This window comes from Chamaea fasciata, unplaced genomic scaffold, assembly GCF_029207755.1.
Source record: "Chamaea fasciata isolate MVZ Bird 193981 ecotype frontalis unplaced genomic scaffold, bChaFas1.0.hap1 SCAF_27, whole genome shotgun sequence".
Taxonomy (NCBI): domain Eukaryota; kingdom Metazoa; phylum Chordata; class Aves; order Passeriformes; family Sylviidae; genus Chamaea; species Chamaea fasciata.
Window position 1 is genome coordinate 82774 of NW_027094112.1, and position 11905 is coordinate 94678.

At 49.6% G+C, this 11905-nt stretch overlaps 1 protein-coding gene and 1 long non-coding RNA gene across 5 annotated transcripts in view; one reads left to right on the top strand and one right to left on the bottom strand.

Annotated features, from left to right (window-relative positions):
* The window catches only part of TLK2 (tousled like kinase 2), a 42590-nt gene extending 42157 nt beyond the window's left edge, over positions 1-433 (bottom strand). For 3 of the 4 annotated variants that reach the window (XM_066205129.1, XM_066205128.1, XM_066205126.1), the window contains exon 1: positions 74-433. The gene's annotated coding sequence lies outside the window, so the exon portion shown is untranslated. The remainder of the gene's footprint in view (positions 1-73) is intronic. The other variant, XM_066205127.1, reaches the window with a different exon arrangement.
* A 2507-nt stretch (positions 434-2940) lies between these two features.
* Positions 2941-6632, top strand: LOC136301899 (uncharacterized). The gene is made up of 3 exons (XR_010723955.1): positions 2941-3802; positions 3915-4027; positions 5711-6632. It is a non-coding gene; the product is annotated as an uncharacterized lncRNA (long non-coding RNA).
* Positions 6633-11905: the final 5273 nt, after the last annotated feature.

Consider the following 11905-nt stretch of genomic DNA (forward strand, 5'->3'; position numbering starts at 1 on the left):
CGCCCCCACCCGCTCTCGGGCCAGGCGGGGACGAGGCGAGAGGTGTCCCCGCGCTGCCCCCGGGGGGTCTCACCTGGCGCTGCCGCTCCTGCCGCCGCCGCCCGGCCCAGCGTTCCCCGGGCACCGCGCGGATCCCGCCGCCGCCGGGGGCAGGAGCAGCAGCAGCAGCAGCAGCAGGAGGAGGAGGAGGAGGAGGGAGGGAGGGAACCTGCTGCGGCGGCGGCGGCGGCGGCACGGGCGGGAAGAGGAGGCCGGGGGCGGCTCCGCGGCCTCCGCCGCGGACACCGGGGCTGAGAAGGGCGGAGGGGAAGAGTTGAGGGAGGTGTGCAGAGGGAGGGCTCCTGGCTGGGGGTAGGCCGCGAATCCCCGGCCTCGCGTGAGCGGCCTGGCCGGGCCGGAGCGCGCACGGGCCGGCAGCGTCAGGACAAAGGCCTCGCGGGAGGACCCGGCGGCCAGGTGGGGCGGGGGGGGCGGGGGGTGCACGGGGCTGGCGGGCGCAGTGGGGCCGGGGCAGGTGCGGCCCCTCGTCCCTCCCGCCCCGCTGCGCTAGGCCCGGCCCGGCCGATGGGGGCACACGCGCTGGGGAAACCGCGCCGCGTCTCGCGAGACTTGCGCGGCGGGAGGGGGAGAGGGGGCGTGGCCTGAAGAGGGGTGGGGCCTAAGGGGGCGGAGGGAGGGGCAGGGGGCGGCAGGTGGGGGGGGTCAGTGGCGCCTGGGGGTCAGGGCAGGTCGGAGAGGGCGGGAGGAATGGGGGGGGGGTCACACCGGTCTGGGGGGGCAGCAGGGGGTCAACGGCCTATGAGATGGTGGGGGTTTGCCTGTCATTAGTACCTGGGGGTCAGGGCAGGTATCACACAGGTCTGGGGGAGCAGCAAGCGCTCACGATGGACCATGGGGTCATGGGGTTTGGGGGGGCTGAGGGAGCAGCAGGTTCAAAGGCAGGTCAGATCTAGTTTCAGGATGGGGACAGGTCTGGGAAGCACTGGGGAGGGTCACACACGTGTGGGGAAGAAGCAGAGGGTCAAAGTCCCGTGGGGTCGGGGGAGGTGGGAGTGGTAGGCACAAGGCGGGGTCAGAAGGGCCTGGGGGCCAGGGCAGGTCTGGGGGATGCAGGAGGTATGGAAGGTGGTCACAACAGGGCTGGGCGGCAACAGAAGGTCAAGGTGGACTATGGGGTTGTGGAGGGATGAGGGGGCAAGGCACAAGGGGCGGGGGGAATCGGATTCAGCGTTGGGTGAGGTCAGGGCTCACGGTCAGCTAGGCCGGGGCAGGGGGCGATCACAGGTGGTGAAGCAGCAAGGGTCAGGGTCCTAGGGGGGCCAGAGGGTGCTGGGGAGTGACAGGCACAAGAAGGGGGTCAGATCCAGCCAGGACATGGGGGCAGGGCAGGCCTAGGGAGATGTCACCACCAGGGGAACAGAGACTGACCTACCCCCTGCCCCAGAATACCACAGAGAGGGAGTGCAGGTATGACGTCCATGCACCCCCTCAATTCTTCTCCTCTCCGGTCTCCATCTTACATGCCCATGAGCAATCGCACACCCTCATTCCCCCGAGGGAGGGTGCAAGGGCACCTCAGCACCCCCAAGTCACCCCTACTCTATCCTTGCCCCTGGGGAGCACCACCTGGAACGGACCGGACCCCTGGTACAGGGCTGATCCAACATGTGTGAGACACCATGTGTGAGACACAACCCAGGTGCCTCAGCAGCCCCCATGACACACAGTCCACTGTTGCCTTTCCAAGGCCAAGCTGCCACCACAGTTGGGAAAACAGCCCCCCAAATTAACAAAGATCTGGTTTGTCCTGGCTGGAATGGAGCAATTCCATCCCAGTTCATTCGGCTCATTGCAGATGGTGGGGGCAGGACCCAAAGCACCGCGAGTGCTGCACCCGTTCGCTCCAAGGCTGAATCAGCTTTTAGAAAAGCAAACAAACAGGAGAGGGTTGTTGGGAAAGGAAGTGGCCAGGCCTGTCCAAGGGGAGGCAGGCGTGGATTAGCAATGGGAGTGGAGGTTCCTGGAGCTCGATAAAGGATTTGCCAGGGCTGAGTATGCTGAGGGGCATCCGTCACCTCCCCTTCACTGTGTGACATCGAACAATTTATGACCGAACTGGAACTGACTAGTTTGGCAAAAGCGATGTGGAAAGGAGCCGGTGTAGCACCATGGAAAAACTGCTCCTGCAAGGCAATAGGGGAAGTTGTGTTATTTTAAAATTGCTAGTTTATCGTACTTTGTTAAGTCAGTGCAGCAAATGGCTCTGGGAGTGCTGCCTGCTTGTGCAAGCTGCTTCTCCTGTACTTTAATCTGTTTCTTTTTCAGTACAAGAGCCACTCCAGCTCCTGCTCTGTAAGTCACATTTTCAGCATGACCGGTGGTAGAACTTTGTAAAATAAATAATTAAATAAATAGTGGTTTGTGTCTGTATTGGGTTGTGGGTTTTTTTAAAAGAAAAAATCCTCGAGTAAATATACCGTCAGCTAGTAGTTAATTAAAGCCATTTAGGGAACGTTAATTAGGACCACTTGCAGTGAACAGTGTTCAAGGAGGTTTAAATTTCATTTGTGCATTTCAGTTTGATTTTGGGTGGAGAGAAGTTGTGGGAGCTATTACACCCAATAAAGGGACTGACTTACTGAACCTCCCAGCTCTTCTGGACTCCACTGCCCTTAGAAACACCTCCAACCGCAAAGGGAGCAGTGCACTTCCTCAGAGTGCTAGGCAGGAATTGGACACCAGTAACACCCAATCTACGGTACTGTCCCCCACCTTTGTGCCTTAGGGGTGATGGAGGTCACTTTGGTCTAATTTTTTGGACAGCGCTTGATGGGGCACTTCCTTCTTCTTCTCCATGCATTGCCAGGGACTGCATTGCCAAGTATCACAATGCCATCAGTATTTCCATGTAGGCCACCAGAAGAAACTTTTGCTGTCACAGAATCACAGAATGGTTTATGTTGGAAGAGACCTCAAAGTTCATCCCACCCCACCCTCTACCATAGGCAGGGACATCTTCCACCAGACCAGGTTGCTCTAATCCCCATCCAACGTGGCCTTGGACACATCCAGGGATGGGGCAGCCTCTGTCACTTCCTGGTGGTCGTTTGCTCATTGTCATTTTCACTGAAATCACAGACCAATGCCCCTCTCTCCTCTCCAGCAGGACCAAATTCCCAGGGAGAGCCTTCTGGAGAATCCACTGCAGCCAGGGATGTTTTCCTTGATGGATCGCTGAGTTCCAGGCCTGACAGAGGACCCATGGCCACAGCCCTGGGCTCTGCTGGGTCAGGCTGGAACAGGAGGTGGTGACATCTGATAAGGAACAGATAAACTGAGGTTGCACCATCTTCCTCCTGTGACTCCTCCTCTCCTGCTCTGCATTCCTCTGAAATAACTGGGGTTTCTCTTCTCACTTTCACATTCAGGACTGGGGCACATCCCCTTCAGCACATTCTGGAAATGTAGCCCTTGTGTTTTGCAGTCCAAGGGCTCTGCTAGCTCAGCTCTGCTTCTGGATGTCCAGCAGCTCATCTTCTGCTGTAGTCATGTCCTTCCCAACGCCCCTCTGCTGCACACTCAGCTATGGTCCTCTCCACCTTCATCTTCCAAAAAGCAGCTCAGAGCAACTCTTCCAGCTGTAGTTTCTTTTCCAAGATGCCAAAATTGCACCTCACACCAGACATGGCAGTTTTGTGGCACAGAGAAGGAAAGAATCAACAAGTTGTAACTCTATTTCTGCCCGTAAGCAGTAATTTCAGAGCAGCCTTTAATAACCCCACTTGCTGTCAGTAGAGTACAGGTAGGTACAGGGGGTTTTTGACAAGTTTGTCAAGTAACAGTAGAAGCAAGTTACTGGATAAATTTCCCAGTGATCACTGATCTCAGAACTTCTTCCTCCTACACTCCATCAGGACACAGCTCTGAATGGGGAAGGACTGCACAGCCCAGACTGGTACAACCCTTTCAACTGTGCTGTGCCAGCACATCTGAGATTGGGCTCCCTGGAACAGCAAAGATCTCTCAGGTAAAAATTTAATTATCAGTGTTGCTACATCATGCTTGGACTATTTTTTATGACATCTTCTCTGCTGGGAGCTGATCCCCCAGGTTTGGACTCAGCAGATATTTGGTGGACTATTTGTTTTTTTAATTGTTTGTTTTTTGTTGTTGTTTTTGGTTTTTTTAAAATAAGAAAAGCCACCTTGTTGGAATGTGTTTCTGGTCAGAAAAGGTCAGTTTGTTTCTGTTCTTACAGGAAAAGGTTTGCTCTTCAAAGTGGCAGGAATATGTAAATAGTTCATCATTTCATACAGGAATTTTTTTGAATCAATTAAAAATTCTGTCAACTTCTAGGATATTACTTCTAAAAGCTTATAAAGCCTCAAAACTAAAGCAATGTAAGGTTAGAAATCAAGATTCTGTTGACCTCAATTTGATTCTCCCCATTGTATTACAGTTAGGGAGCAATTTTTGTGTGTTTCACATTCTGGCCCAGGAAGAGAAGAGACTATTTGGACCTTGAAGAATTCTCATGCAGGAAAACTCCTCCTTCCAGCCCACACCTGAGTGACACGTGAAACTATTCTGTTTTCCCTTCTTTTCATTAACTTTTTAAGAGCCCCTGAGCTCTGGTCCTTTCACAGGAGCTGGTTATGAGCAACAAAATATGTACATAGCTGACCAAACATTATCTCATCCATGAGGACAAGCCAGCTCTCCTCCACCATCAGCTCTGCCAGATCACTCCTGCGCACATCCTGCTCACCAGGTCTGCCATCAACCAGTGTTAGTGCCTCTGACTGCATTGCTGTGGTAGCTCTCCTCTTCTTGTCTCAGCCTCCTTGGACGCCAGCAATATCCCTAGTACACAGTACTTGTATCATGTTTTGAAGAACGACTCAGTTGCCACAGCCATTTTGTCACTGGATTCGACCAGAGCTTGGAGCTCCCCTCCACAGGCACAGCATGCTCAGCAAAACAGCAGCAAGCCTTGCCTTCCCACCATAGCCTCTCTGCTAACCCACAAGTTAGATTAGATCAAATTTAGGGAAGATTTTATACAGATTTTAACAGAGCACATAACAAGTTCCTTCTGCCTTCAGTTTTGAAAAGATGAAATGTCAGAAGTCAAGATTCATATTTTGAATGTGTTTTTGGTGACTTTTCTTTGCCTCTGCTTTCCAGGCTTGTGGAATACACTAAATGCATTTTCCCAAGCATTTTTGTACTGCAACAAGGTCTAGACATCTACTGATATAAGGTACACAAAAGAAGAGCTGAGATTCTTCAGTGATACTGGGACACAGGCAGCTGGGGATTAGGAAAAAACCAACAATTGGCCTGAACCTTTAGAACGTAAAAGCTGGCATGAGTGATCTCAAACCCAAAAGTTTTATAGCACTGGGAAAAAAAAAAAAACAAACACCAAAACCGCTAACCAAAACCCACAGGAGTACAACATTCAACAGGCTTTTTAATATTTTAGCACCAGGAGATATTGTCATCTCCAGGCATCACATCCTGAAGAGGCCAATCCTGGTCTGCACACCAGATTCTGTTAGACCTAATGAGGCATGAGCTGCCAGTGAAGATTTTTCTAGGTTTGGGGCATTCAGAACACGTCACCCTTGTGCAGATTCTTGTCTATTAGGGGTAGGGCTTCTGCCATACTATGAACACTAAAAGTGTCTTTCCTCATTTTCCTCAGGAAGAAAACTGGTATTTGAGCACCTCAAAGACAACATGCCACTGCCTGACTCCTTCCTGAGGCCATTCCAAGAGCCTCCACCCTCCCACACAACGGAGTTTATCTCTGAGGTTGTTCCTGCCCCTCCCTCTGTCTACACCTTCAGGTATCCCATCAGGGAGGCTTTGATACCCAAACCCAGTAGGAAAGCATCCAGGTCACTGCGCCTGCACAGAAGCAGCAAGCCATGAGCAGCCTCAAAGCCCTGATCCATGGCATCCCAAGGTGTGTCCTGCTGCTGGAGGAGGAAGGCACCTGTGTGCAGCCACCTGGAATCGTGCAGCCACCTGGAACTGCACAGCCATCATGGCCCAGGCAAGGGGAAACAAACCTCACAGGTAAGAAAGGAACACCTATGAGATCGGAAGGCACACAGTACTGGAAACATCCACTGGTTCTGCAAGCACCTGAAACAATGTGATTCTCCAGAATGTGCAGGCAAGTCCTTCCCTGTCCTTGCTCACTCCCCGATTCCCAGAATACAGGAGGACTTTATTCTCAACCTGGTTTGCCCACTGCTTCTCTTTCTCCTGCATAAAATGGGCATAATTGTGGGAAGAGATGGGATGGAGTTGAGCTGCAGGCTGTGGCATGCACCTGCGGAAGGACATCGGAGCACAAAGAAGCACATGGCCACACAGAGAGGCTTGTCTCCACCTGACCTTGGGGACAGGAGGTGCCACCAAGCAGAGCCCTGCAGAGAAGAGCCTGCCTGAAGCTGACAGGCAGGTGAACAGCACATATCACCCCATAGAAGGACATTAGAAAGCATGTTGCTGATGTGGTGATGTATGATAGGTCGCTTAGTGAGAATTACCATGTAAGGAAATACTGTGCCTTGAAACAGTGTATAAAACCAGCTCCTTTCTTTGAATAAACAATTCAGATTCCCTGCTGGTCTAAGTCCTTACCTTATTTGTTACACATAATAACACTACCTTACAGGGCTTTGGAAGGCCTTAATTAGATAAACTACCTCTGAGATTTGTGTAAGAGGAAAATTAAATCAACATCTCATTGTAAAGCCAGAGTTACTGCTCACACTTTTTTCCTAAATATATTCAGCCTCTTTGTGAATGTCTGCAAATACATTCCAACGTTCCCAAAGAGGGTCAACTCAGTAGGGAAGAAGTCACTTGCAGTTGTGGAAAAGCCAGATTTAGTTTTCTGTGTAACTTCCATTGATCTCTTCACATCCACCACTGGCACCATGAACGTGGAAAAAGCCACGTGGCTGTGTAATTACAGACTGCAGTGAGGTGGCTCTCCCCAGGTGAGGGGGATATTGCAGCATCCCTTGAGCCTGGTCCCAGGGATGAAGGAGGAGTCTGAGGGGAGATCAGGCAATTTAATTGCCAAATGAGGAAAGCCACATCCAGTGACCCCAGGGAAGGGTGGCACCTCCCTCCTTACACCTGAGCAGACCCCCTCGTATTCCACACAAAGCAAGTGTGAACCTGGCCCCCTGTGACCAGGGACTGCCAACAGCAGCTTCTCGCCTCTCAAGAGCTGAAAGTAAGTTTCGTATTCCAAAGATCTAGCAATCCCCAGAACTCCCTAACATACACATAACATGAAATTGCAAGAGCTACAAGGATCTTTTGGACAGCAAGACAACCTGAATACAGCAGTCAAACTCCACCCCAAAATCAAGATGCTGTTCCCGTGCTATGTTGGTGCTTGCAGTGAGGGTTTTTTGCGGTTAACACCGGAGAGCACAGTTTAGAACAGCAGGGTCCAAACATCCCTAGGATTTTCTTCTTTCCTGGAAACAGCCAACAGGCTGGGAGCTGCTGGCAGGTGCTGACATGTAAGGCTTGCCAGTGAGCTTTGCCATCACTGCTTTCCAACCACTGCCATTTCCTGCTCATCCCACTGCAGGTCAAAGACCAAGAACAAAAGCCTTCATTGGCATGACAACTGCCATGCCATGCAATCCCTGGGCAGGAGGAAAAAGCAGAAGCACACATGACTCAGATTCTCTTGCCTTTCCCTGCCTGTGTTCCAGCCAAGTGTCCAGGCCTGGCTCATGCTTTTATGGCTCATGCTGTACCCTATTTATTTCAGATCAGCACTCAGGCCTGCCTACAAAGGTAATTTCCTGCAATGTGTCCCACTTTTTAAGCAACACAAGCTCCCATTCAGCCAGGCAGTTATACACAGGAACTTACTGCCTTCAGTGAGAGCTAAAAGCATGAACTCCAGAGCTTTGCTGGTTAAGCAGAGCTGACGACAACTTTTCCTCCAGAGCACCTCACTTTGCAGGACAGTTCTCCAAAAAATTCCTCCTAATCCTTGTTTTTCTGGCAATTTCTATCTTGCCCTGAAACAGAGATAAAATCAGAACTTCTGTTAAAGTTAGTGTCTAGGGACGCTACACACAAGGATGTGTGCCAGGCACCCCTGTCAAGGAAGAGGAAGTTACAATAGCAAAATGATCCTGACTGTGTCATCCTCCTTCACGGACTTATTTTCCTCAATATGGCAACAAACGAAAAATGGTGGCACTTCCCTGACCGACAAATCAGATCCTGCTGACTAATCAGAACAAGGACTGCATGACTCAGTTTCCCTTCATCTGTGTTTACAGAGATGGAAGGATGGTCCCCAAATCCTGTAATAACTTGATCCCTGCAGCCCCATCCTCAATTCTAGGCAGTAAGACCTGTGCATCCTTTTGCAGTGCTCCAGAAAAATAGTTAAGTTCAGTCTGGGTCTGCAATTCCTGTGTAGAATCCAGTGGGGACAAGCCAGGGCTCATCCCAACACCAATGACAGCAAGAAGCTCTTCCAGCTTTTGTTACAATGCAGCGCCTCTCTCATATTGAAAATAATCAGGTCTCATTTATCCCAGAGTTCTAGAACTCACTGCAGATTACAAATGGTGGTGGCATACCTGAAGAAGGCAGAGCAGAATAATTTGGGAGAGAAGGCAATTGTGTCTGATCTCACAAGCCCCTGGTCAAAAGAATTTGATGACCACTGTTTTAAGAATCCAAATCACTATGGATGACTGCTGTTCTCACTTTGCTGTGCTGTCAGGAAGATCCTGTGGAAGCTGCGATTTCCAGTGGAATTTACAGTTTACTTAATTTTGAAGTGACAGCATCAGAAATACTCCCCAGCCCCTTGCTCACATCACCTCCCCTGTTCCCTCCTGCCTCCTAATTCATAGCCTGTCTGTGAAACCACAATGCTCTGAGAATAATTATATACCTGGGGAGGCAAAAGCTTCTTTGCCGTTCACTGGAGCCCTCAGCACCACGGCTGGATCAAAGTCCGTTCTGAAGGACTAGCTCCAAGTCCAAATCCAAGTCACAGGCTTGATGGCATTATCCCTGCATGAAAGGATTATGTGAGGGGTCACAATAGGTGATGATAAAGTTCCCTTCCAGCCAAAATGTTCTATGAATCTCCAAGGAAATTCACCATCTTCTGGCAAGAGCTAGGATCAGATTTTCTGAAGTGTAACAATGCCTGGCTCCAAGAGTGCCGGGGCAGTGCATGTGAAGAACTATGAAATCATCTCGTCTGCTTGGGAGGTTCATCAGGCCACGCTGGCATTGCCTGTAAGCCACAGACCACAAGACTTGGAATGCTGGGAACAAAACCAGAGCAAAAACGCCCAGCAAGGCTTAAGACTTGACGTTACTCTGCTAAGGAAGAGGAGGAAAAAAAAACCCCAAAACACTAATGGCACTTAACCTGTCTTTTCAGCATGGTAAAAGTCAATTTGGAGATCTCCTTTGAACATGCTGGGAAGCTGGAACAACCTGGCCTGCTGAGCAGGCCCAAGGTGGGAATGGCAGGAACTGCTGCAAGTCAGGACCAAGGCACTTGAGCAGAGCTGTGTGGGAGGCAAGGCCTGGAGTGGCAGGAGAGCAGCAGTTTCTGAGAGAACAGGAGCTGGCAGGGATTAGTTAAGGAAGCTCAACCAGCATCTGTAGGAGGCCTGGCTCAATTCAATGCCATTAACTTGTTGCTTTCTGAACACCACCAAGAGGACAGGAAAAAAAGCACATCTGTCCAGCATGGGCCCTGCTGAGTGACTGCTTAAATACCCCAGTAGAACTAAGAGCAATAAGAGAGGCAAAGAGCCACTTCAATGGCTCCAGACACACAGGACTACAATTTTTTGCTTCAAGCCCAAGTTAAAACCAGGCAACTGGAATATAACCTTGAAAACACAAACAAATAAGCCTTCATTTTCTCCCATTCAGGAGTTTGAATTTAAAGGGGAGTCCATCAACTTAACATAAATCATATTTATAATTAAAAACATATTTTTCTGCACTGCTCATAAGCCCTTGGATGATTAATAAGACATTTTTCAAATTACTTTAATTCATGCTAATTATGCTGATTGTGTACCCCAATAATTTTTCTTTCAGGGAAATAAAGCTATCCTGGGAGGAGGTCTTCCTTAAGGGACCAAGAGAGAAAGGATCCCAGGGAACTGCCTGAGGCCCCAGTTACACAAAGGAGGTCTGTCACGGTTACACGAGTTATGTTGGGTCCAATGCTCACAGGGCTTTAGCTAAGCCTGACTCTGTGCCTGGATAAGCAGCTTGCTCACCTGCTGCCAGAGGACTTGAGCTGTGTTTTGCCTAGACCTCGCCTGAGGCCTCAGCCTTGCCGGGGAACCAGATTTTGTAGGTTTAGCATGAAAACACAGCAGTGACTGCAGAGCTTCTGGGGTGGGTCAGGCTTGTGCTCAGCAGAAGACAAATGTGCTTCAGAAGAGACATGCTTTATCTCCTCCTGTTTCATTTGCAGATGCTGGAAAGGTTCTTGGCTCTTTAGAAAACACACTACAAACTGAACAAGAGTTCTCTTCCCAGTTATTTGACTTCCATTCCTCTCCCCCACCAAAATAATTTGATTTGATTCAACATTATTTAAAAGAAATATATACAAAAAAGCAACGGTGCATTTCCATTCCTAGATGATGTGAATGGATTCCCTGGGTTACCTTTCCCAGGGAGGGCTGAAATGTCCTGACCCAAAAGCCTTCAGGCAGCAGACAAAGCAATACCTGCAGGATGACACCGTGACATGGAACTTAGGAACTCATCATGCTGCCACAAGCCCAGCAGGAAGTACTGCCCAGTCCCTTCCAATACTTCCCAAATTAGGGAGCCCCTGGTCCATCTCTCCAGGGCTCCTGCAGGCTCTCCAAAACCAGCAATGACATTTCCTCAGCTTTTTACCCCTTGTCTTGGGTTACAATGCAGGATGTAATCAAAAGTATGTGTTCTATCACCATCTTCGTAAGCGGTTAAAACCAGGTAGGACAGCGTTCTTTATCTCTTCCATGACACATCCCTGATAACTCCCACTGGGGGATACCTCTCTGTTAATGAGCCTTCAAGGCCTTACTGCAGGACTCATAAAATTACAGCATCCCACTGTGAAATGCTCTGCCCAGGGGGAGGAACCAAGCATTCCTACCAGGATATAATCTGAGCTTTGGAACACCACAGGCAGTCCTTATCTACTGAATTGCCAGAGGACAAGAGCTCCATAACTACCATTGGACCTTCAGAGGAAGACCAGACCCTTCTACAGGATCACTGCTTCAGGAGAACCACATCTGTCACTTCAGGATGTGCAGCCACCATTTAATCGGATGGCTACCACCACCCTGACCAACAGGGTTAAGCCAGGTTAAACCAGTGTTTCCTGCCTTTATTTTAATTTTCCTATTAGATTGTAGTTCTGACCTGGGATCTCCCATTGGTTTGTTTTCAAACTAGCACACCTTCTCTCCTCTGGTTCAAGATCGCAGCTATTACATAACCTATGTGGTTCTAGAGGTGACAATATCAAGCTCCAAATACAAATGTCTGGCTAACAAAATACACAGGAACTGCACTTCAGCCAGCAGGACACACACAACACATTTTGATGCTTCATGAACTAAAAAAAGGCAAAAAATACCAGCCAAGGCTTTTTATTCTACAACTAAAGGGCAGGCACTAGTGAGACTTGTAATAGGAGAAGAAAACTGTAGTTCCCTAATGGTGACCCAGGCTCACACAAGCACCTGAGGTTTTTGCAAGCCTGATTTATATGAATCAAACCACCACTGAAAAGCACAAAACTTATTCTAATACCTGTCAAATCACTACCTGAAAATAAGAGAAGAAAACAAGC